Source organism: Ailuropoda melanoleuca, chromosome 13 (assembly GCF_002007445.2).
Source record: "Ailuropoda melanoleuca isolate Jingjing chromosome 13, ASM200744v2, whole genome shotgun sequence".
NCBI classification, from domain to species: Eukaryota; Metazoa; Chordata; class Mammalia; order Carnivora; family Ursidae; genus Ailuropoda; species Ailuropoda melanoleuca.
In genome coordinates, this window is record NC_048230.1 from 31,085,953 (window position 1) to 31,110,058 (window position 24,106).

Below are 24,106 nucleotides of genomic sequence, written 5' to 3' on the forward strand. Positions count from 1 at the left end.
GGGGCTCGATCCCATAACGCCGGGATCATGCCCTGAGCCGAAGGCAGACGCTTAACCGCTGTGCCACCCAGGCGCCCCTCAAAATATAATTTAAATAAAAATGTCCCTATTATGCTTAATGAGTTAAAACACATACTCTCTTTACCGAAAATAGCCAAAGGTGGTGAAATTTACTCTCTCATCCGTTGTGGGTGGCAATGAAAATTATAAGTTGGTGCAATCTTTCTGGAAACCATAAAAATGCTCAGATTTTTGATCCTATAATTCCACTTCTCTATCCTAAAGAAATAGTTCCAGATAAGGAAAAAGCTATGTGCACAATGATGCTCATTGTATCCATTTACAAACACAAAAACTGGAAAGATCTGAATTTCCAATAATATCTAATGACTGAAATAAATTATGACACATACACTCAATGGAATATTATGTAATCATTAAAATAGCACTTCGGAAAATTTACAGCAATGTAGAAAAATGCTTCTATTGGTCTTTATGTGAAAAATACAGAATCCAAAATTTAATGTACACTTGATGATGATTATACTGGGCAGATTTTTTTGGTCTGTTTATCCTCTAGCTTTGCTAAGAACTGTACCCTCATGTACACGGTTTCCATGCAAGCAGCTGTGTGTGCACATGCAGGTATGCATGTGCAATGCAGGCGTGTGCAGGTGATGGCTGGTAAAATGTCCTGAGACAACACCCCTTTGAGGTCTGGGCCCATTCAGCAATGCCAGCTTGGAGTAAGATTTTCTCTGTCACCATACTGTCCCACAAATTATCTGGTTCCTGTGGGTCTTAAATTAAAAATGGGCCAACACAACTTGCTTATACTGTGAGAGTTTGGATTTTGGCATAAAACTTTTAAAATACAGGAGTATGGCCGGCTTTTAGCACTAAACAACAAGACTGGGGGTTTACTTGTGCAGGGCAGCCTGACCCCAAAATACCTGCCCACTCTTGGTAAGAACCAGGATGGCACCTAGTTAATCCCTTAAGAAGGAAAGCCCGATGGCTCTCTCCAAAGCAGCCCAAGACGACAGGACAAACACCTGGTCCCTGCACTCCTTCTCCACTGTGGAGACCCACTGGCGGAGGGGGCGAAGCAGCTGCTAGAACCTCACTCTCTCCTCCCTTGCCTGCTCCCGGCCTAGAGGCGAAGAGGTTCCACCCTTTCCTTTGCCCAGAGCCAGGGCCTACTCACCTGGAATGGGAGAACCAAGAGCAAGCTTCCTTACTGCCTGCTGAGTCTACTCTCAGTGTAAAGCCTCAAGTCTGAGGAAGAAGAGTCTGCTTTTTACCTGGCAGGGAAAACAGAAGCCTCCACAAGAGCGATGCCTGCCCTAGCAGGGAATCCAGAGGTCCTGCATACCCAATGTTTTGGGGATGAAATTATTTTAGCCTACAGGATATAGATGGTGACAAGCTTCATCTGAACCCGCTCACACCTGAACAGGAGAAACGCACGTTGCCCAGAACACATGGGTCTGCAGAACTGGCCCGAGGACAAGACTACTGAGGGCTGGAGCTCAGAGAGACTGAAGGCTATCTCCCACTGAGAGAAGGTGGAATGGCTCTGCAGCTGATGTGGGACAGTGGGATCACGTCAGGTGGGGGCAGTCTAGAGACTGAATAAATAAAAAGGGAAGAATGTATGCACACCTGGGACCAAGAGGTAGAAAGACCCCCCCCTTCCACCTGTCAAACAGTCCCCCAGGAACAGGCATTTTGTATAATGGGTCTTGGGATGACACGAGAATTGTGTTTAACTCTCGCGGTTGCTGAACTGGTAAGAAATTGAACTAGGGAGATTTCTGTGAATGTTTGCTGGATGGAAGAGAGACAAAGACTGAAATGGAGAAAGAAGCCTGAGAAGAAACACAGCTGACAGATGGAGAGAGTGCCCTGGCTTCTACTCTTCCTCAGGCTAACTTCCTGTCCTTGGGCTCAGAGAGCATTATAAGAAATTCCCCCTTTGCTTACATTTCTTGGAACTAGATTTCCGTCCCTTGCAACCCAAAACCGTCCTAAAACACACACACACCTATTAAAATTTTATTTATATATATGCATATAAAATACAAAATTTTATTTATATATGCATATATATAAAGATGAAGGAAATATTGCAAAATTATAGAAAGTTTTTTTCTCCTGTATTTTCTAAATTTTCTATATGATTGTGTAATCAGCAATGAATTTTTCATAAAACAGGATATGGACAGGTTAGCAGGTGGGAGAGAAGCTCAAATTTAAAGGAGCTTCAGCAAGCTCATAAGTTCCAGAGGAAGCACTTTCCATATTAGGATTATCAGACAACTCAACCACCTTGGATATCATTAATATCCACCAAACAGAAACAAAAGTTTAGAAACAAAGAGGTCCCTCGGTAAGACGGTGTGTATCCAGGAATAGATGAGTTTTGTCATTGTAATTAAAGCCTACAGTACAATTCTAATGAACTGAATGCCCCCAAATATATCTTATCACAGTATTAATATTAAAATGGGTCAATATTTACTAAAACATATCAGTGCCGCCTCATTACTAGTGTGGAAACGAAAGCCACCTGCCCTGTCTGAGCATCTTGGAAACCACAGGAAGAGCAATTGTCTATGGTTGGTTGGTGAATCGAAATAAAACACTAATCACATAACTAACACAGTCTTCTGAACATCTCAAAAATACCAGGTTTGGCTAGAAGTTGAAATTAGCACTGACGGTTAATCACAGTGTCCACACTGACGTCACAAACCCTGTCACAACAGGCTTCTCTCTTCTTCAGAGGCTGCTGATGGTTTCCAATTAGAACGTCCGGGGAGCCTCTCTGAACAGTGTTATTCTCTCACACGGCAAATGAACATGACAACATTTCTGGCTTTTCTCCCCCAGCATTTCTGAAAGCGTGGAAATGCCTGCCTTCAGATACAGTCGCTGTTACCAAGGTGAATTAAATAAGCTTCTAGATGCCGTTTGGGATACCGAGCACGGCTGAGGAGCATCTGCCGCTGCACATCTAAAACCACTGCTGCACGGTACTGACCGTGCGTTACCTCACCCAGCCGTTTTACCGCCGGGGCCCCCTCCTCTCTACGACGGATGAAACGGCCAGAGGCCCTACAGCTAACACACGCTCATTTCCAGAGAGCCTGAAAATGGAAATGAAATGCTGATTCTGTGGATCCGCTTCAAGCTGACTACCTGGAATCGGACTCATTTTTCCAACGAGTGGGATATGTACTCCTGGCTTTGATGGCAACTTCCAAGAAGTAATCACGATGACGTTGTGGAGGGGGAGAACGCCCGTGGCGGGTAAGCTAGTGTAACCTACCACTAAACGTCCATCAGCCAGCTGGTCCTCGGGGAAGTCTGACCGCGCACGCGCTCTCCCAGGAGGTGACCCTGAGACAACAATGCTGGAAATACCCGGCCTGAGGACTAGGAATGGAGCCTGGCCGTTCAGGGCAGATGATGCTGGGCAAAGGGTTCCTAGTACCACCAACTTATTTCACGGAGGTTCATTCAGTGGTGTTAGAACACCCCTCACTGCAGCCTTACTTGGCCAGGACTTCACCAAGAGCCTTCCTCCCGTGAAAACAAGGGCAGTACTGGGACCGCATCCTCATGTTCAAGGCTCCGATGGTAAAGCAAAGCCCAGCATCTACACCATTTCATAAAATGCACCACTCACTTTGCCTTTACTACCAAGACGTGGAAGCAACTACCAACAGCTTATATAGAGAGGATTAAAATCAGAATTTCATTCTAATATTCTAAACTCAGCTACTTGTTAGTTGTTCTTGCATTAATTAACTCAACTCCTTATATTTCAGGTAAGAAAAAAAATCTTCCTAAAACGAGTTCTGAAATAACTGTGTTTAGAAAATGTCTTCAGGGGTGCCTGGGTGGCTCAGTCGGTTGAGCATCTGCCTTCGGCTCAGGTCATGATCCCAGGGTCCTGGGATTGAGCCCCGAGTTGGGCTCCCTGTTCAGCAGTGAGTCTGCTTCTCCCTCTGCCTCTACCCCCCACACCCCCGACTTGTGTGCCCACGTACACTCTCTCTCTCAAATAAATAAAATCTTAAAAAAGACAGACAGAGAGAGAGAGAGAGAGAGAGAGAGAGAGAGAAAAAATGTCTTCAGTAAAGAGAATCAAACACAAGAGGTTGGGATGTGTTGAAGCAGCTTCAAAACAAAAATGAATCCATGTCTCCCAAAAAACCACCCGTTTTTGAACGGATACTTGGGGCTGGTCAGGCAAGGAGGCAGCTCACTGGTACCCGGAAAACAACCAGCAAAGCCCAGGGCTTGTTTCAGGTGCCACATCTACCACTGAGGGGACTGCTCATTTCTACTCACCCTCTGCCCCCCGAGGAAGAACAGCAAGGAAGCACACCGCAAGCTCCTCCAAGATTCGGAGCATGGGAGAACCCAGTGGTCCCTACTAGGGTTTTCAGAAATGCTGCATTTTCCAAAGAAATTCAGTGCTTAAAGTTTCAGACACACATTTCAAGAAACAGTCCACACACAGAATGACAACTTAATAACAAGGGTCAGAAACAAGTTAATAAAAAGAGCACAGACTTTTCATCTTGAAGTCAGTGGGAAGAAGTGGTGCCACGCACACGTGTGTCTCATACAGCTTTCCAGGGATCTATGCTTGAGAAGTGTCGTAGTGCTGGTTCTGTTTACAACACTGGTGAGGACCCGCCCCACAAAAGAGGTGTACACACACATCCAGGAAACCCAGCCCTGTGAACAAGAGAGCCACATACTTCTTGGGTGGCGTGCAAATCAAGCAAGTCGAACCCAACTGTACATCCCCAAAAGCTAAATCTATATGGCAACACTGTAGCACTAGCTTAGTCAGATAAGCAGAAACAGTAAAAATAGTTACAATCTTTTCTCTGAAACTTCCCTACTTCCTACCTGCTCTCCACCAGAGCACAGTCTTCATAATGATATTAGAATACAATAATCTGGCTAATAACAGCACGACTTTTTTTCCAGGATATGTTCAGAGGCTATTTTTCTGTTTTGTTATTGTTTGTTTTTTTTTTTTTTTNTTTTTTTTTTTTAACTAATTTTTCCTCAGTGTTCATTGGATTACTCTTACATTGCATAATCCAAACTTTGGTTTCTTTAAGCTAAGAAAACCATTCCTCCAAACTAAAAGTATAATACTTGTGTTACTCCAGCAAGGATACTGGCATGCTTCCAATAAAATATCATTACACAAGATAGCATGTACCTAAATTCCTGGAACCTACAACCTGCCATCAACAACCAGTCTGCCTTATGCAGTGCAGTGGCTCCTTGCCTGGACTCAAACCCACTGGGTGCTGGAAACAGAGGTAAAGTGACTTACAAGTTCATTTTGGTTGGTTAATATATACATATTGCGGTTTTATAGGCAAGATGTAAAACAAGTCCCCAAGTGAGGGAAGGATTAGATAAGACAGATTTCCACGGTGTTTTGTCTTACTACTTAAGGATACATGCAGTCTTGAGAACAGTTAAAGCTGCATGTCACCAAATGCGGAATAATGGATTTCAAATGGATTAGAATGTGCTAAGGAGTCAGAGCTTATAATTATTAATCTTAGCAATAATGCTCAGAGGTGAGAAGGGCATTCTCTGTGGGGGATGTACAATGCCAAAGGAGGGGAGAGAGACTGCATGTGTGGATGTGGTGTCTGATGGATAAGAAGGCAGAGGGGAGGAGTGACGGCTAACAGACTGGATTATTCTTCTGGCCATAATTAGCTGAAAGCTACAGGAGGGATGAGCTGATTTTAAGAGAGATCAAAAAAAACACTTTCTGGCATGCCATAATAGGATATCACCCCACAGGACTTTATATGTGCATACACACACACACACACACACACACACACACACANGCATACACACACACACAAACACACACACACACACACACACACACGTGTCAACCTGTGCATAATAGGTCAATTCAGCACAAAATACCTTAAAATAGTATTCTGTAATACGGTCCCCTGGCAGGCACTGAAGAATATTCAAGAAAAGGGCCTCTGTATCTCTAATTCTGTTTGCAGCAATATCATCTACTTCAGACTATAAACTTCAACAAAGCCTGGGTATTTGCAATTCTGGTTGCTTTATAAAAGTACCCAATAGAGTACTGTTATTCTAACGCCACTGGTCACATTGTAGAAGACCATGCAGATGATGGCCAAAAAACTATCAAGAATTCACCAAAGCAGCAGACGACTGAAATCAGTGCCCAGTAAATGTTAGCACACACCCAGTACATAAAGATCTCTAGTTGACCAAAAAAAAACCAAACAAACAAACAAAAAAAACCAAACCAACAAAAATCTACATGAGTTTAAGCCTCTTACTAATCAGGAAGAGGGGGCTAAACTAGCAGAACCCAAAGGCCTACCTGTGAAGGTATCTATGTAAAAGCCTGATTAGAGAGACAAAGACTTTTATTCTAATCATACTCTGCTCCTCAACCCCCATCTCATTCACATGTCCGACCTAACAGTAAATTACTCATTCCCCACATGGAGACTTCTATATAGCCAAGGGTACAAAGAGCACAAAACTCACTGTGTTGAGTCTCCTGTCTGGAGACTATCCTTGCTAACTTGGGATAAAGATTAAGAACAGAATTAAGACATTAGTGGTATTAAGAGACTCTCCGATTTAATTGTGTCTGTTTTAGTGATCTCAGTCTCCTACAAAATCATTCTTTTTTTTTTTTTTAAAGATTTTATTTATTTGACAGAGAGAAAGACAGCCAGAGAGAGGGAACACAAGCAGGGGGAGTGGGAGAGGAAGAAGCAGGCTCATAGCGGAGGAGCCTGATGTGGGGCTCGATCCCATAACGCCGGGATCATGCCCTGAGCCGAAGGCAGACGCTTAACCGCTGTGCCACCCAGGCGCCCCTCCTAACAAAATCATTCTTAACTCTATTGTACTTTGTATACCTGCAGGTAGGTCAGCAGTAATCCATCAACTATATGGTTCCTTCTAACCAGACTATCGGCTGTTACGTTTCCTGATATTAAGTCAATAAAGGTAACCATGACATTTGCTTTGGATAGGAGTCAAGTGTCTGGTAGGGATGCAGAAAAGGGCAAGGCCTAACTGAACAGCCCTGTGTGGTTTCCAAACTAAGCAACTAAGAGACTTAAACCAGCATTTGTGGCAATTCTTGTGTGTGGTGTAATTAACCACCACTCAAGACAGTTACATTCTTCAGTTTAGGCTACTCTTCTAATGGTTCTCATAAAAGGTTCCTCATAAGTCCGCTTATTCCTGAGCCTGAAGATAGGTTACTTTCACAACAGGTGAATATATTTCCCCCAAACTGGTTCTGGAGCCCCAGGCTAAGTGCCTGAGTTCAAGCAGCTGGCAGTTCTGTTTGTCTTCATGGTCCCTCTGCCGTCAGCTTATATTGACACCATGGGAGGGGGAAATACGCTTGGGCATGAAAGGTGCTACGGGAAACCCTGTAGCACACCATGGCCGAGGGAACAAGCTCTTATTGTTCGGGTGCGATCAAATCCCCAAGGCCCCCGAAGCATTTTATGGACATGAAAACTAAAACCTAAGGTTTCACAATCTTTTAGTGGCTGAGATTCAGAATGCAGGTATCACCACTATTATTTTGTTGCCTGCACTAAAGGGAAACAGCAGCAGTTTGGATCTTGTAAAAACTGAGTGCCCTGTGAGGCTCACTTACCTTAATGGAGCAGCAAGGTAAACACACTAAACTAAGAAACGTCTGACTTCAACCATCAATGCACTAGGGGGACTACCAGCCTCACAGAAAGCCTGATTTCATCTACGTGAGTTTGCTTACTCATCTGCAGTTAAACATATCATGAGGAGGTCTACGAAAACTCCAAGGGTGGGGGTGGGGGATGGACTCCATTAGATACCAAATTTTTCAGTCCTAATAACTGCAACTAATTTCAAACTGTCAATTTTACTCTTTACACTGCCTAGAGATTTCTTCTGAGGGAAGGGGAACAGTTGGGGTCAAGTAGAAAGTGGATAAATGCTCTAGAGAAATAAAAAGATCTACAAACAACTGTACTTATGACCTGATTGCCACCTAAGCTTGCCAGATGTTGCCAAGCTTTATAATAGGAATTAAACACCATGAAATGTGCCTCTAGTTGAGATAGATCTCTGGCCAGTCTGTCCTCCCCTAGACAGAATCCCCACTGTTTCAAGTACATTTGAGGATTATCTATTTCCCTACTGGCCCAGTGCACCCCACCCCATTCTTCTGTCCGATTAGCTGGAGAGTCACTGAAGCCCATATGGCTCCATACAACACAGATCAAACAGCAGGGACTATTTATGGCTTCTGGGATAGGCCATTTTAGAGATGAAAAAGAGAGGAAGTTAAGGCCCAGAGAGGTGGAGTGACTTGCCCAAGGCACCAGAGACAGTTAACTGTAGACCTAGGACTGGAACCAAGGTCTCCGCCTCTCCGTCTGGTCCTTTGCTCACTATACCACACTATAATTTCACTACTTTAAATCATGGTTCTCTGACAACCATAAGCCTAAATTACTTCAGGCCTGGAGCTCCCCTTTGAATTTTGCTGGGGCAGATGAAGATCAGCAAGTATCCTGCTCTGATATGGGGGCAGGAGCTTTTGGATGAGACCAAAACGTAATTTGTGGATTCTACATAGACACCCGATATACCAAAAGGCATTGCAAATTATACAGGGTGGGGTCTTTAAAAAATGTTCTGGATAAAAATTCCTGCGATCCCACTGTAGATCTAAGTGGGTGGGAATAAGACCAGAAAAAGTTGAAGGTCACAGCCTTGGCCACCATAAAAAAATTCCTGCAATACGATTTATCCAGCCCAGTTCCAATTGTTTAAAAAAAAAAATGCCCTTTGATGGCGATGATGACGATGATCATACAGTAGTCACCGCCAAATCCTTTGATGAAGCGAGTCACTCTTTTAATGCCAGTGCCAAGGAAACGCACATACTGATGAGCACAGGACAACTCCTTTGAACAGCGAGAACCATTTTCACGACCAAACATACACTGACGAGCCTCATGTAGTAAGCAGTGACTGCTGTACTTAGCAGGCATAAGAGGCTCACAAAAAAGGGAAGGAAACGCAGATCTGAAATACTGACTTTTTCGTGTGAAAAAAAAAAATCTGATGCCATCAGATTTCCATAATTTCAGCCCAGGTTTCTATGTTCTAGGCTCCTCTGAGTGGCAAATGTACACAACCCCATGCAATTCTCACAAATGTGGACAGGGCTAGGAAAGCAAAAGAGACTGCTTGGAAGACCATGTTGGCCCAACCAAGTCTACCGAGAGCTGAAAAACCTGAGTGAAGCAAGAGGACTGGCCTGAATGGAACAAGGCTGCTTTCTCCAGCTTACTGAGTGGTGGGCAGAGAACAGAAGCAGCAGAGCACTACCGACGGGGAGGTACCAAGCCTTGGTACCTCAAGGGAGAAGCCCTTCCAGACACCAAGGAGGCCACAACTCCCTCCTGAAAAAGGAACGATGACCATCCGGAGCAGGGATGGGAGGAGGGAGCCACTCTGCTACCAAAAGCCTCCGTTTTCCCAGGGGCTTCTCTTCCTAAAGTCACCACGCTGGTCAGGCTTCTGCCTCGTCTGGAGGTCATCCAATCTTACTGCCGATTTCTCTGGGTCAGAAAAGTGGCTTATGAGGGCATCTGCATCATGGGGCAAGGTGGCAAAGCTCCCAAATCTGTTTTTTCTTTTGAAAACTGAGGAAGAGCAACATCTCTTTAATGCTAAGAATGCAAAATAAATGTCAAGAATGTCAAAGACAAGAGTTATGTAAATACTAGGGAAGATCATTTTATTAAAGAAATTGGTGGTAGCCAAAGATACCATCAGAAAGTAAACACACTCCAAAACCTGATTATCTACTCTGTCTCAAAGCTCAACTGCTCCCTATTTACCCTCATGGGTCAACAGCAAGTAGACAGGAGCTGGTGCTGACAATCTGAATAAGAAAAGGTAAAATAGGTTTGGTTGGTGGTGTTTAAGCAGGAAGGAGAATATAACTGCTGAAGAGATTTTCACCAAACGGTACATTTCAAGTTCAGAGACTGTATCTGAATTATCTGGAAACTCACTCATGTAGTACCCCCCCCCACCGCTGTTCTCTGATGATGCTTGATAATTCAACTTCCATGTAGTGCCTGGCAGTGTGGCTGCTAGAAGGGCAGACTCTGCAGCCAGACCAACCCCAGGCAGCTCTCTGTGCCTCGGTTTTCTCGCCTGGAAATGGGGACGGTAATAATATCTACTTCAAAGGGCTATTGGAAGGTTTAAATGAGTCAGTATATANCAGCTCTCTGTGCCTCGGTTTTCTCGCCTGGAAATGGGGACGGTAATAATATCTACTTCAAAGGGCTATTGGAAGGTTTAAATGAGTCAGTATATGTAAAGTTCTTAGAACAGTGCCTAGTATATAGTAAGCACCGTGTGAGTGCCAGTTATTATTATGACAACTAATCGAGAACTACGTAAGGCAATAGGATCTAATCATTAACAGATCTTTTCCTGCCCTGGTGGAGTTTATAGTCTAATAAGGGACCACAGTAGTCAAACAATCACACAAACAATGACAAACTGCAGTGAGTGCTGTGAAAAGGGCATACGGGGAACCACGAGAGCCTAGGAGAAGCTGCTCTGGTCACATGATGGGAGTGCACAGGATCACAGTACCAAAGGTTTTCCTGAAGGGGTGACATTTGAATTAAGATCTATGGGAAGAGAGGGAAGGAAGGGAAGAATTGCCTGGGCAGAGGGAACAGCCTATGCAAAGGTCCTGAGACTAAAGATAATTTACTGTGTTTGAAGACCTGTTGTCCCATGCTGCTGGAGAAAGCAGAGGGGGGAATGGGCCAACGAAGGGCTGGGGACGCAGACAGAAGCCCAAGTGTGCATTCACACAGAGTGGGCCACAAAATCAGAACCTTCTTCACATGCTTGTTTGTTACCCCTGCAGCTTACAGAATGAACAGGAAAGTGTACTATTCTGATTGGTGTAAAGCACATGTAGAAGGGAAAACAACCCTCCCTTAAGGCGAAATATTTGATATACCAAACGCAGACAATCTGTGTTCACACCCCAGGTGAGTCTTCTCTGGTGTTTTAATTTACACTAATGTCAGACTAATGTTTCTTAGCTGGTTTACAGCTCAGTATGAGCATTACACACCAAAACTTTATGGGCAGGTTTAGTAACTCACTGTTGTGGTGAAATACGGCTGCAGAACAAATCCCAGTACAAGGGCTCTTGCTTTCCAAGACCCCTCACCTGAGGGACCTCTCTGTCCAGCCACCACAAGTGGAATCAGAAAGCTCCCTCTGAAGTTCTCTTTTTAAACTTCTGGGGTGCTCCATCTCCCCAGTACCTGCTGTCAGTGCCAGGAACATTCTTGTCCTGCAGGCAGAAATCTCGGGGGTACTAACCTTACAAAATGAGGTAAGTCACCAGATCACAGTCCCACATTACTCAAGAAGGTTGGCAAGGGTATGAAGTATTTATCAATCTCTTCCAGGCACTCCCTATTTCACACTTCTTCCTGTTGGCTGACTCTTCCATGCCCAATTTCCTTGCTGGTTCACTCATTTCAACCCCACCCCCAGGCTGGACTCTCTTTTATCCTACAGATATACAGGAAGAGGGGGCCTGTCCTATATAAGGTACTGGAGGTCCAAGGCCTATAAAACTCCTCCTTCAAGGAGTTTACTGTCTGGCAGAGTAGTAGTACAATGCAAGGGAAAAGATGGTGTTCCACATCCATGCCTGAAGCAATTCCCTAAGGCTCTGAACCCATATTTCTCTGCTCAGGCCTTCTTCTCACCCTGTGGCCTGGCCTGCGTTCTAACTCCAAAGCCCATTAATCAGGCTTTCAAAACTCCAAGGTAAAAAACCCTGAGGATACCTGAGGATATCCCCATTAGCCTGGCCCATGCTCAACACACGCTTCTGGGTAAACGAAGCTGAAAGGAAAGGAGATGGGGCATGGGGGTATGAGTTGGGATTTGGGCTCTGGGCAAGTCCCTGAATCTCTGGGTATCAGTTTCTGATTCTACAAAGTAAGACAAATGGGTTGAATTTGCGTGTTAGCTCAGAAATGTGATGATCCATGGTTTATCAGGCCCTCCTCCGCCCTCCGGTTTTGCTGCAGATTCTTCTAGCCCCAACCAATCAAAACATGCCCAAAACCCGCATAAGGTTTTGAGAGAGTTTAAAAGTCTTGATGCCTTTAAGCAGAGTCACTCCCAATCCTGGTCTTTCAACATCCCACAGTCTCTGCTTATCATGAAATATTTCAACGTTGGAAATTAGTAATAATCTGATTCACTTAAGGTTCAGGGTGGGGAAAAGAAATACCATAGAAATCAACTAATGTTATGTAGGAGGAAGTGGGTGACTCCCATGTGCATTCTTGCTCTAGATACTAAAACCAACCACCTCCTAAACTAAGAGGGAGATCTCGGTCTTCTCCAAACCGCAAATCAGATAAGTGACTGAACTTTACCCAGGCACCAAAAGCTCTGAAGATTTCCAAGTACTGAACTAACAGATCAAGAGGACTTGGGATTGGTTTTTGAAGCAACTGTGGTTTGGTTCCCAGTCAGCTGAGTGCCAGAACTACAGATAAACTTGTTCTTAATCTCTATGCGTAAAGGAAACCGTTTTCTGCTTTGCAAAACCAGACCACAGCAAGTGGAAAATGAACCCTAACAACTATAGGATAAGGTCACTGGATTGTTCAAAGAGGTGGTGCCTTTGAAGTCAGAGATTCCCCGAACCTGGCTTTACATCTTTCTTGCAGTATTTGAATTTATCTGGAGAGCTTATAGATACTTCTACAATGGAAAAAAAAAACCAATTTAATTTTGTTTGTAAAAAAATATATACACACCACATGTATATTTGGGAGCAGAGCCCTCACAAAAATCAAAGAATTGCTGGCTCTGTTCCCTGAATAGTGGGGGATTCTGAAATTTCCTTGATAGAATTTTAAACTTTCTCTTGTTATGCTGTCATTAAAAATTGGCAACAGTTACACTCAATACCTCATATTTGCCCAGTATTTTCAAACATACATGAGTTGTCAATACTAGTCCTTCAGGAGATGAGAAACAAACTAGAGTACAAACCCATATATTAACCCCAACACTGTGTGCTGTGATGTCACTCAGAGTAGGGGAAGGGCTCTCGTCTAGGAGAGGACAGTGGTCAGGGAAGGCCCGATGCTTTGGCTGCGCCTTACAGGACAGGTGAGCGACACCGGATGAAATCACTGCTCGCTGTTGTGGCAACTCCCAGGCCCTCATCTCCCTTGCTCTGCTGTAAGTTTTCTTTCTTTCCATAGAACTGTATCACTTTCTCACAAATACGTTTATGTATTTACCATGCTATTGTGGCTTGACTCTCTCCACCAAGTAGAAGTTTTCATGAGGACACATGTCTTTGTTGTGTTCATTAATGCGCCCCAAGCACCTCAAACAGTGCTTGGTATATAATATATACCCAATAAAAAGGGTGAGTGAATGAATGAATGAATGAATGAATGAATGAACGAACGAACAGATGGAGTCCACCACATTCGGGTGGTAGGGAAGCTGGGAGGCCCAGAGCAGCCTTCCCATACTCGACCACCCAGGTAAGACTGGATGTAAAGCTGTACAGTGTGTGTGTGGCCGGGGAACTAGTCATTTTAACCTAAATGGTGTTCCTAATTTGGGAAGACTTTTAGGAATAGGCCGGCCTAGATTTTCTGGTTTCATGCCTTATTTATGGATGAGGAAACAGAGAGGAAATAACTCATTTGTCCAAAGTCTCCTAGCTGGCTAGCACCCAACCCCTCACCTCCCACCTCCCGCTCACTGAAAAAATACATGTGTATTGTAGGGGTCAAACATACATGAAAACAGAAGACTGTGCCTATAAATTACATTTCAGAGCAGCTAAAATGACAAACCACCTGTTTACTTGAGGAGTACAGAACTGGGATTTGCTTTCAGCATGAAGTTTGGTCAGGAAACATGGCGCCTGTCCTGAAGTTTATCCAACTCTGTCAAGTCAGATGCCCAGTCCCATGCAGAGGCTGTCATCAAAGAGTGAGCCTACTGACATCTGTCACCATCGTTCCAGCAGGGCTTTAGATTTGGTCAAGTCTAGTCAATGTAACACTTAGAAGCGAGTTCCCCTTGTTTCTAAACCACCCATTTGGATTCCTAGGGTAACAACCAAGGCTAGTCCAGTTGCTGAGACAAGGGGCTGGCCAGCTCCCCAGTGCGTTCTACAGTCAGGCCCTTCAACTGTGCACCTGCTGCAAAATCCCTGGGGGCTGATGAATAATCCGGATATTCAGTCCTCCCAGGAGAAGGGGAAGGCAAGCATCACAAACCGTACCCTTCCATAATTGACTTCCAACCCACATTCTCACCCTGATAAGAAAGTTCCTTTTTGTTTATATGCTTCATTCTTGTACTTTATCGAACCTACTCCTTTCACACATTTCTTCCACACCCACTCCCCTTAGCTGCTTCACTATGCCTCCAGCAGGCTCTTTTAACTCAGAGAAGGGGGGCTTCTGGGTGGCTCAGCTGGTGAAGTGTCTGCCTTCAGCTCAGGTCATGATCCCAGGGTCCTGGGATCGAGCCCTGTGTCAGGCTCCCAGCTCCACAGGGAGTCGGCTTCTCCCTCTGCCTCTGCCTCTCCCTCTGCTTGTGCTCTCTCTCTCATGAATAAATAAAATCTTAAAAAAAAAAAACACAAAGCCAGTTTATAAGCTAAAGCTGATTTCTTTTTTTTTTTTTAAAGATTTATTTATTTATTTGACAGAGATAGAGACAGCCAGTGAGAGAGGGAACACAAGCAGGGAGAGTGGGAGAGGAAGAAGCAGGCTCATAGCAGAGGAGCCTGATGTGGGGATCCCACAACGCCGGGATCACGCCCTGAGCCGAAGGCAGACGCTTAACCGCTGTGCTACCCAGGCGCCCCTAAAGCTGATTTCTTAAAAAGCAATTTCAGTAGTTAGTACTCACTGTCTGGAATTCCTTGTTCTTTAAAAGTTGGGCACTACAATATATTAGAAAAAGCACAATGCTAACTGGTCCATTACTAGTTCTGCCACTAACTAGCAGAATGTATCAATCCCAATTTCTCTACAAAATGAGCCAAACCTGTCTCCAGTGTGGTCTAGCTCTGTGTGATGTGACTGGGCACAGGGAGACGCATTTGTTCTGTCCGTGACTAAGGTACAGGAATGACCTGACAGCACATTAGAATCATCTGGGGCTTGGGGAAAAAAAAAATTTTTTTTAAATAAATGGAGCTGGGTTCCATTCCTAGAAATTCTGATTTCAGTCACCTTGGGTGGTGCCTCAACAGAGGGTTTTTAAAGAGCTCCCCAGGTGACTCTAGGTGACTAATTCAGCCAGGGCTGAAAGACACTGCCTCAAGTAACAAATTCCTATTTGCAGCTGTGGCCCTCTAGACAGGTGTTTCTCTCACTCCTAGAGGCCCTTCAGGAGTGACGGGCTGTTTACTTTAAGAGAAAAGAGATCTGATTCAGTTTGGTCAACAAACTCCTATGACCCAACTGTGATCAATGACAATATCTAGGGATTCTGACAGCACCATTTGTTCAGAAAATGTATGAAAAAATTTGGTTTCCATGACAAACACTTCTGCAGCCTAGACAAACAATTATTCCCTCATCTGAAATAGGAGGAGGGGAATAACCCACTGGAGAAAGGGGTGGTTTTGAATTATAATTATAAATTAGTCTACTAACCAGGGAAATCATGTTTAATACATAAGAGGACAACCCTAGATCAAGGTTCATTTTTTAACAATGAAACATCATGCTGAGTGAAAAATGAAACTGACTCGGAATAATCACAAACCATTTATCTCGAAGCGTTTGGCAATGGAAAAACTAATCTCATTACTGATGTGAGGAGCCCATCAAGAGGGTCCCCTACACTATGGTTCATGCCCACCTAACCAAGTATCCTGGAAACCCCTCTCACTCTGTAGAAATATTATTGATGAGATCCCATTAAAGGATACAGCAACATCTTCCTCCCCCCTTCTCCCCCTTAAGAAATCCACAACTCACATCCCTGATGATAAAACAGCTCCTTGTTTTACTGGTCTTAAAGAGCTTCAAAAAGGAATATTCAATCATTATCTGCTGAGTGCTCACTACCCGTGGGTATGGCCAACTCACCATGCTAAATGCCACAGAGAACACAGTAAGCAAGACAGGGTCTCTTCCTTCTAGGGCAAACGAGCAAGAGAAGTGACAGCCCTCCCCCCACCCCCCAGGGAACCTTCTTGGTGGCCTCCTCTCTCCCTCACTCTCCCGAGACCCACCTAAGCTAACCTTCATCCCTCCACTGTGGTCCAAGGGCCAAGGCCATGCTCTCTCCTGTCACCAGAGACCCACTTCCCGGTGTCGGAACTGCTTGGGAGGTAGGGGCCTCCGCAAAGGTTAATATCCCAGGTTCAGCCTGATGATTAGAGGTTCTGGCTTTTCAGGATTCCGTACCAAAGACTGGCTGCACCTCTGGTTAAAGGCTTCTAAGACATGAACTTTCAGTTTTGCTATTTCAGAAACATTTCTGGGCAAGATCTTACTGAAAAACATGCACCTGCTTGGATATTATTAGACCTAGGCAAAGAAATGAGCTTCAACTATGACCTGGTTTTAAGGGCCTCTGAATCTCCGCTCTATCCACGATCACTGGACTTGGCTCCAGAGTTGAAAATGGGAGTCTCAGGTGAAGGCAGTGCTTCCACCTCAAAGCTGCATCTTTCTACTGCTGGAACAAAGGGTAAGGGGCCATGACTTTCGTGGGAGGAACAAGAGCGTTATCTGTTCATGTTCCTGAAGTTTCCAAGAAAGTCTACTTTCTTCTCTCCACAGTCCTTTTCTAGAGCCAATCTCTCCTCGCAACATGGCCGGTGGCCTGCTCAGGGTGTGACGGGGGTAAACTGACGGGTTCTAACAAACCCACCAGGACATAAGCACTGTACGAGCTGCTCTTCAAAGGGAAGCAGGAGGATTAGATTCATATTTCAGTTCCGCCACTGCAGCATGACCTCGGACAGGTCACCAGTCCTCTCTGGCCTCAGCTTCCTCATCTGTCTGCTCTGGGGAACACAGCAGAACATCTATTGTTCAACTTGGGAGGGGAGGGCATGGCATGTGCCCCAAATATCACCCTCCAAGGTTCTAATGCACTCCCACTGTTATGGATGGATGTGCATCGTCCTATTACTTATTTGGGGTGGGGAAAACCCTGAGACTCACTGGGCTAGATCAGCAAGACTCCTTCTGCCCTGACTCTAGTTATCTTGGGAGGCTATCCATTTATTCGTATATGCTCCCACTGCTCACAATATTTCTGGAGTTTTTTTGAAAATCCCCTTCAAAGAATATGCTTTTGAATCCCCTAAGTGATAGAAAGTGTTTAGTTGGTTTTTAAAAACAACCAAAAATCAAATCTAAGTGTCCTCAATAAATTATGCAATCAAGCTGAGTAACAGTTTTGATCAAAATTTCAGTGTGAACCATGTAGAAGTTATATTCTAGCAAACACCGGAAGGAATTGAGAAAGGTTTTACATTGTGTAAGTATCATTGGCTTAAGAGTAAATATTTGCTTTTTTTAGGGTTCCTGAATTATTAAATGGGTTAAATTCCTAGATGAAATACTGAAAAGTTAAAAAAAAAAAACTGTTAACTGATTTATATGACATGAACCCTGACCCCTGAAGGGGTGATTATTTGGAAAGACACAACATTCTTTTGGATGAGTAAGTTTAGGTATGTTTGTGGAAAAGACAAAACATCACCAAAGACATTACTCCATCGTCAAGTGACTCTTTCCAGGAAAAACAGCTATATGGACAAGTTATAGGTTTTAAGTACCACAGCCTCCACAAAGGACAGTCAATGCACCAACTCTTGATTTATTAACAGCCTTAAGGCAAAAATTTAAATGGCTTCATGACAAACTATAGAAAGAATCTTGTCTGCAGAAGGTCGGCTACCCTCAAAACCAAACTCACAGAATTGTCCCGAGGTATTTCAGGGTGTTGATGGGAGCCACATCTGCTAGAAAGCTGATCTGAAACCACTGCAGATGAAAGGACTCTGCAAACAAGTTACTTAACAAATCAGAATAAAACATTTCTCAGCAGCTTTTAGGTACATAAGGTGTTGTCAAGATATTGCTGCAGTTATTTACATCTTCAAAATATAAACAAGATCGAAACATTCCATTTTCACTTAACCTAAAATTCACACTACTAAATGAAAACAGGTTACTTTAAAATGGTTGCTATAAAACCAACTTAAAGGTTAGTTTTGTGCTTTTTAAAACATCCAGTATTGCCTGGAGGCTGGGGAAGAGGGCAAGAGTAAATAAGATTAGCAAATTCTGGTTATGAGAATTTATTCCTAGGAAATAATTAGGCAGTTAAGATACACTTAGCAACAAGACGGTTTATCACATTGCTGTTTTTGTTTGTAAAAAAGATTTTATTTATTTGAGAAAGAGAGAGAGAGAGAGAATGAGCAGGGGGAGGAGCAGAGGGAGAAGCAGACTCCACTGAGCTGGGAGCTGATGCAAGGTTCGATCCTAGGACCCTGAGATTATGACCTGAGCCAAAGTCAGACCCGTAACGACTGAGCCACCCAGGCACCCCATCATATCGTTTATAGTAATGAAAATTAAAACAGCCTCAATATCTAAATGGCTGAATGGCCAAATTGTGGTACATCCAAAAAAAAAAAAAAAACCAAAACAAACAAAAAATTATATCCATTCAGAGAAGTAGTATGCGGCAATGAGAATAATGTTGTAGAATTAAAGTTATTGACACAGAAAGACCTAGGATATATTCCAGTTTGGGGAAGAAAAATACATACACAAATATGTGCACAGAAAAAAATGTCTGGAAGGATATATATCAAGACATTAGATCAGCCATGAGGGAAATGCAGATCAAAATCATAACGAGTTACCAACTTCATACTCACTAGGCTGACTACAGTCAAAAAGACAGAGACTATTGAGTGTTGGTGAGGATGTGGAGAAGCTAGAACCCTCCTACATTGCAAGTGGGAATGTCAATTAGCACAGGTGCTTTAGGAAAATCGTTTAGCCAGTTCCTTAAAAGGTCAAACATATTTACCATGTGACCCAGAAATCTCACACCTAGGTATATACCTAAGAAAAATGAAAATACATGGCCATTCAAAAATCTGTACACAAATGTTCGTAGCAGCACTATTCATAATAGCCAAAAAGGGGAAACAACCCAAATGTCCATCAACTTAAGAATGGATAAACAAAATGTGGTATATCCATATAACAGAATATTATTCAGCAATAAAAAAGAACAAAACATCAATATAACAGGGATGAACCTTGAAAACATTATGCTAAGTGAAAGAAGCCAGTTATGAAAGACCATACACAGTATGATTCTATTTCTGTGAAATGTCTAAGGCAAATCTATAGATAAAGTAGATTCCTGTTGCCCAGATCCCCTGGGAGGTGAGTGGGAAATGGGAAGTGACAGCTAATGGGTACTGAGTTTCTTTTGGGGATGATGAAAATATTACAAAATTGACTGTGGTGATGTTTGCACAGTTCTGTGAATATACTAAAAATCACTGAATTATACAATTTAAATGGGTGAACTATAGGATATGTGAATTATAGGTCAATAAAGCTCTTAAAAATGTTAAGAGAGAGAATGTTTGGATAGTAGGATTACAGATTTGTTGTTTTAATTTAGACTTATCTATGCTTTTTAACATTTCTACAAAAATACGATTACTTTGAGGGATTTTTAAAAATCTTCCCATGTTATCATAAAGAAAGCACCAAACACACAGAAGATTTGAAGAAAGGGAAATACACCTTTCCTTATAATAGTAGGAAAACTGGAAACAACCCATATGACCCCAGTAGAGTGGCCACTTGGCAAAAGCATGGTTTATTACCATATCAATCCTGGTCACTATGACCCCAGCCTCCAACCTCAGGCTGCGCACAGAAGGCTCAAATGCTTTTGGCATGGATGATGGTTTACTAAGGTGCTGGTCAAAGTGACAAATTAATAACATACTCAGAAATTTTCTAACAGTTATAGAAAACTTCTATGAAGCTAAACGTAAGTATAGAACACATATTTTAACGCTGCTGTATTTGCTGTGTGTTTGTACATGAACAAAGATCATATGATAATCAGAAGTGATGTAGAGGGGTGCCTGGCTGGCTCAGTCAATGGAGCATGTGACTCTTAATCTCAGGGTCGTGAGTTCAAGCCCCACATTGGGCATACGACTTATATTTAAAAAAAAAATGATGTAGAGACTAAAAATAACTTAAAATTAAAAAAAAAAGAATGCAAACAGGGAGCTTATGATTACTCTTAAAAGTTCTACTTTTTCTAGTCCATATCTTGTCTGTTGCACTCACTTATATATCACTAAGAATGTGTTGCTCTGAGGCAAGGAAGTCTGAAGCCAAACAGGGGATATAGGTGAAGATAAAGATAGGAAAACAAAACAAAACCCAATCCCTGGGAAATACAGCCAACCAGCATGTTTATTATTCACAAACTATGATTCATTGTCCCTATTTTTTTAAGCCAGCATCACACTCTAATCATATTGCTAGGTTACAGGCCCCTAGTTATTTGTGCATAATAAAAACTGAATTCATTAAAATAATACATTACATTTTTCTCACCTATATCATCTCTTTAGGGAGAACATTTGATCATTATAAAACATAGACAATATTCAACCTAAAGATTACTTTGGATCCCCAAACCAGAGAGGTTTCCAGTGAAAATGAAATCATTATCCAAAGATTCCTCAACCTGAAAAATGGAATCAAAATCTGAAGCAGGCAAAGAACTCTCTTCCCCAGGACCATGCAGGTGGCACTATTCTGTCCAGACAAGAACTGACCTTTACATAGCTCACTGGTTTTACATTCAGGAACATGGTCTGTTGAACACTCTCAAGAGGAACTCTCATACACATTTTCTCTTGTGCTTGGAGAAGCTAAACTAACGGGCAGGCAGGTTAATGAAACAAAACACACACACGTGAACAACCACAGTCCAATTTCATGATCAGCAGCCCTGATATGAGCTTAATGAAACATTCTCCTCATGGCCTCAGTATGAATACTTGATATCACCTAGTGGGATCATTCGTGCAGGTGGTAACTATCAGAGCAAATGATAGACAAGGACATTTCTAGTTAAGAACTCATGTCTCAGATGGTATCCTCAGAGTGTTTTTGTACACACACGGTCCTCAGTTCTCGGTGACATTGTTTATTCTCTTCTAAAACCAAAACACTAGCTGAATAAAAGAAATCGTATATATTATAGTTGAAGAAAGCATTTTGCCTCACATGCTACAGATCTCTTTGGTACTTGACAGGAGTGACACATAAACACCATTAAATGAGGACTACAGGACAGTGATGATGTAACACAAACCAACACTGGGTGCAAGATCCAGGCCCAGGAAGGAGGGAAAACACTCACTGAATAAGCACAATTTGGATTAACAAGAGACAGCCTGAAGTTAGTAACACCGATGTTATTGCAGTTTGGATATGATAGCCTAGAGTCTCAGCCTAGGATGAGTCAATGTCTGGCTCAATCAGACACACACTCTTGAAAGAAACTCACAGTATTGCTTCCAATGCACTAGTTATTTCATCAATCAAAAAGAAACAGCACTGGGGCACCTGGCTGGCTCAGTCAGAGGAGCATGTGACTCTAGATCTTGGGGTCATGAGTGCAAGCTCCACACTGGGTGTAGAGATTACTTAAAATAAATTTAAAACTTAAAAAAAGAGCATTGAAAAATATTATTTGTGGAGGCATAGTATAACATTAAAAAAAATAATGACAGCAAAAAACATGGGGGGGGTTACATTTATTACCTATGATATGCAAGCCTTCACATGTGCTAGTAATCCTCACTTCACATATCAGGAAACAGACTCCCTAAAAAGTAAAATAACTTGCTGAGAGCAGAACTAGCAAGTGCCCAGTTTGAACTCAGGTTTGTTCAATTTTATACCCAATGTTTTGCAGGACATCGCTACTGCCTGCCCAGTTTAACTGCAAACTCAACAATGGGTTCCATTTAGAATTTAAAGTAATAATTCTATGATTGGGGATCAAAATATTTACTGGTAGATAATTCTGGGAGTGAAATTCTGACATTTTACTTACAAAGCAGTTACACTAAAATGTAACTTTTTGATAAGGGTCTGGAATATTTTCTGGAATATTTTACCATGAACTTTGAGAAGTTTGGATTTCTAAATACAATTTAGAAATATTTACACAAACTGAAACTGTAGTCCCAACTAAATAGTTTTGGCTCTAAGTTACTCAGTAACTAAAATACTAGAATCCTGTGAAAGAACAGCCAATGGAAAGATGTGGCAAAGAAAACCATATATGCTTAGGCCCTGATATGAAATGATCGATTTCCGTATCATTTGTTTGGTCATTCTGTTTATACTCTTATTTATGAACAGATGTCGATCAACAGTTAACCAATCCAAGGTGAAGTGTTCAAGCTCAAAATGTGACCCTGGTTGTGAAAGTGGATTTTCTTTTTTAAATAGAAGAAAAACTTGTGCCACTTGGGTGGCTCAGTCTGTTAAGCGGTTGGGCTCAGGTTATGATCCCAGGGTCCTGGGATCAAAACCCACTGGGGCTCACTGCTCAGCCGGGAGTCTGTTTCTCCCTCTCCCTCTGCCCCCTTCTCCCATCACTTGTGTTCTCGCTCTCTCTCAAATAAAATCTTAAAAAAAAAAAAAAAACCCCACAAACCACTTACAAGTTCTATCGTGAAGTGTGTACAAATTTTCCTCAAAAAAAATCCCCAAATTTGAAAAAGGTGATCTTATATTTTACTTCATCTATTTCCAATTTCGTGTTACTCCAAGAGCACAGACTATTATTTACCAAAAGTGCATAATCTCCGAAGACTTCACACTGTGGTACTCAAGTACACACATGTCAATTCTCCACCTGGACAGCTGGTACACGATATACCATATTAAAAGGTACGCAGTGGAAGTCATTAAACAAGAACCTGAACCAATGTACCATACCCACATCCTGGACAATGCGTTTTTGTTTTGTTTTTTTTAAACCCATAATTTAGGATTTGTTTTGTTTTGGGTTTTTGTTTTTTTTTTAACTAGAAGGAAAAAAAGCCAAATCTGTCCACAAAATGTCCTCCCCAGCTACGGGGCCCAAATCCACAGCCTAAGTAAAGGCCTTAAATAGTTAAATAAATGTAATCCAGGCGCTTCTCTCCAGGAAAAGACGAAAAGACGTTCCAGACAGCTCCACAGTGCTTTCACGTGAGGAGACAGGCTTTCATTTAAAGTTTTGAAGCGGCTTCACCGCTGTCCTTCATGGGATCTTAAAAAGAGAGTGTAAATCCCACACTTTAACTTGCTTAACGAAGTCCTGGTGCACAAAGGGAAGCCTCCTGCCTCTGAATACTTAGAAACCTGCAAGGCAGGTAAGCAGCATCAAACTCGCAGGTAAAAAATGCTTACCTGCTCCCAGCTGCATTCGTTTCCCAAAGTTCTCACATTTTTAAAAGTTCAACCAAGCATTATAAACGCAAGACATTCCCTCCCCCTCGATTATAGAGCCCCTTCCATCCTTGCCCTGCGGCCACCATCAGGCAGAGCCGGCGCCCACCTGTGGGAAGGGTCCGGCAGGTGAGGCGGCCTCCCAAGCGCCCGCGGCCTTCGAGAGGCCCTAAGGTGTCGCCGGGCGACGTAAAGTTGTGCGGGAGCGCACGGGGCCCCAGGAGACGCTGCCCGTGACAGCGGCGCTGGCCCGCGAGGCCCCTCGGGAGGCGTGCGGCTCGGCCCGGCCGACCGCGGCCGCCACTCAGGCCGGCCCGGAGGTGCTCGCTCCCCGCCCGGCGCCGTCTGCTACGCCCTGCCCGAGCCTCCGCTGGGGCGAG

General features: G+C 43.1%; 1 protein-coding gene across 1 annotated transcript in view; it reads right to left on the reverse strand.

Annotated features, from left to right (window-relative positions):
* Positions 1–24,106, reverse strand: part of ERN1 (endoplasmic reticulum to nucleus signaling 1) — a 93,964-nt gene that overhangs the window by 54,387 nt on the left and 15,471 nt on the right. The window lies entirely within an intron of this gene.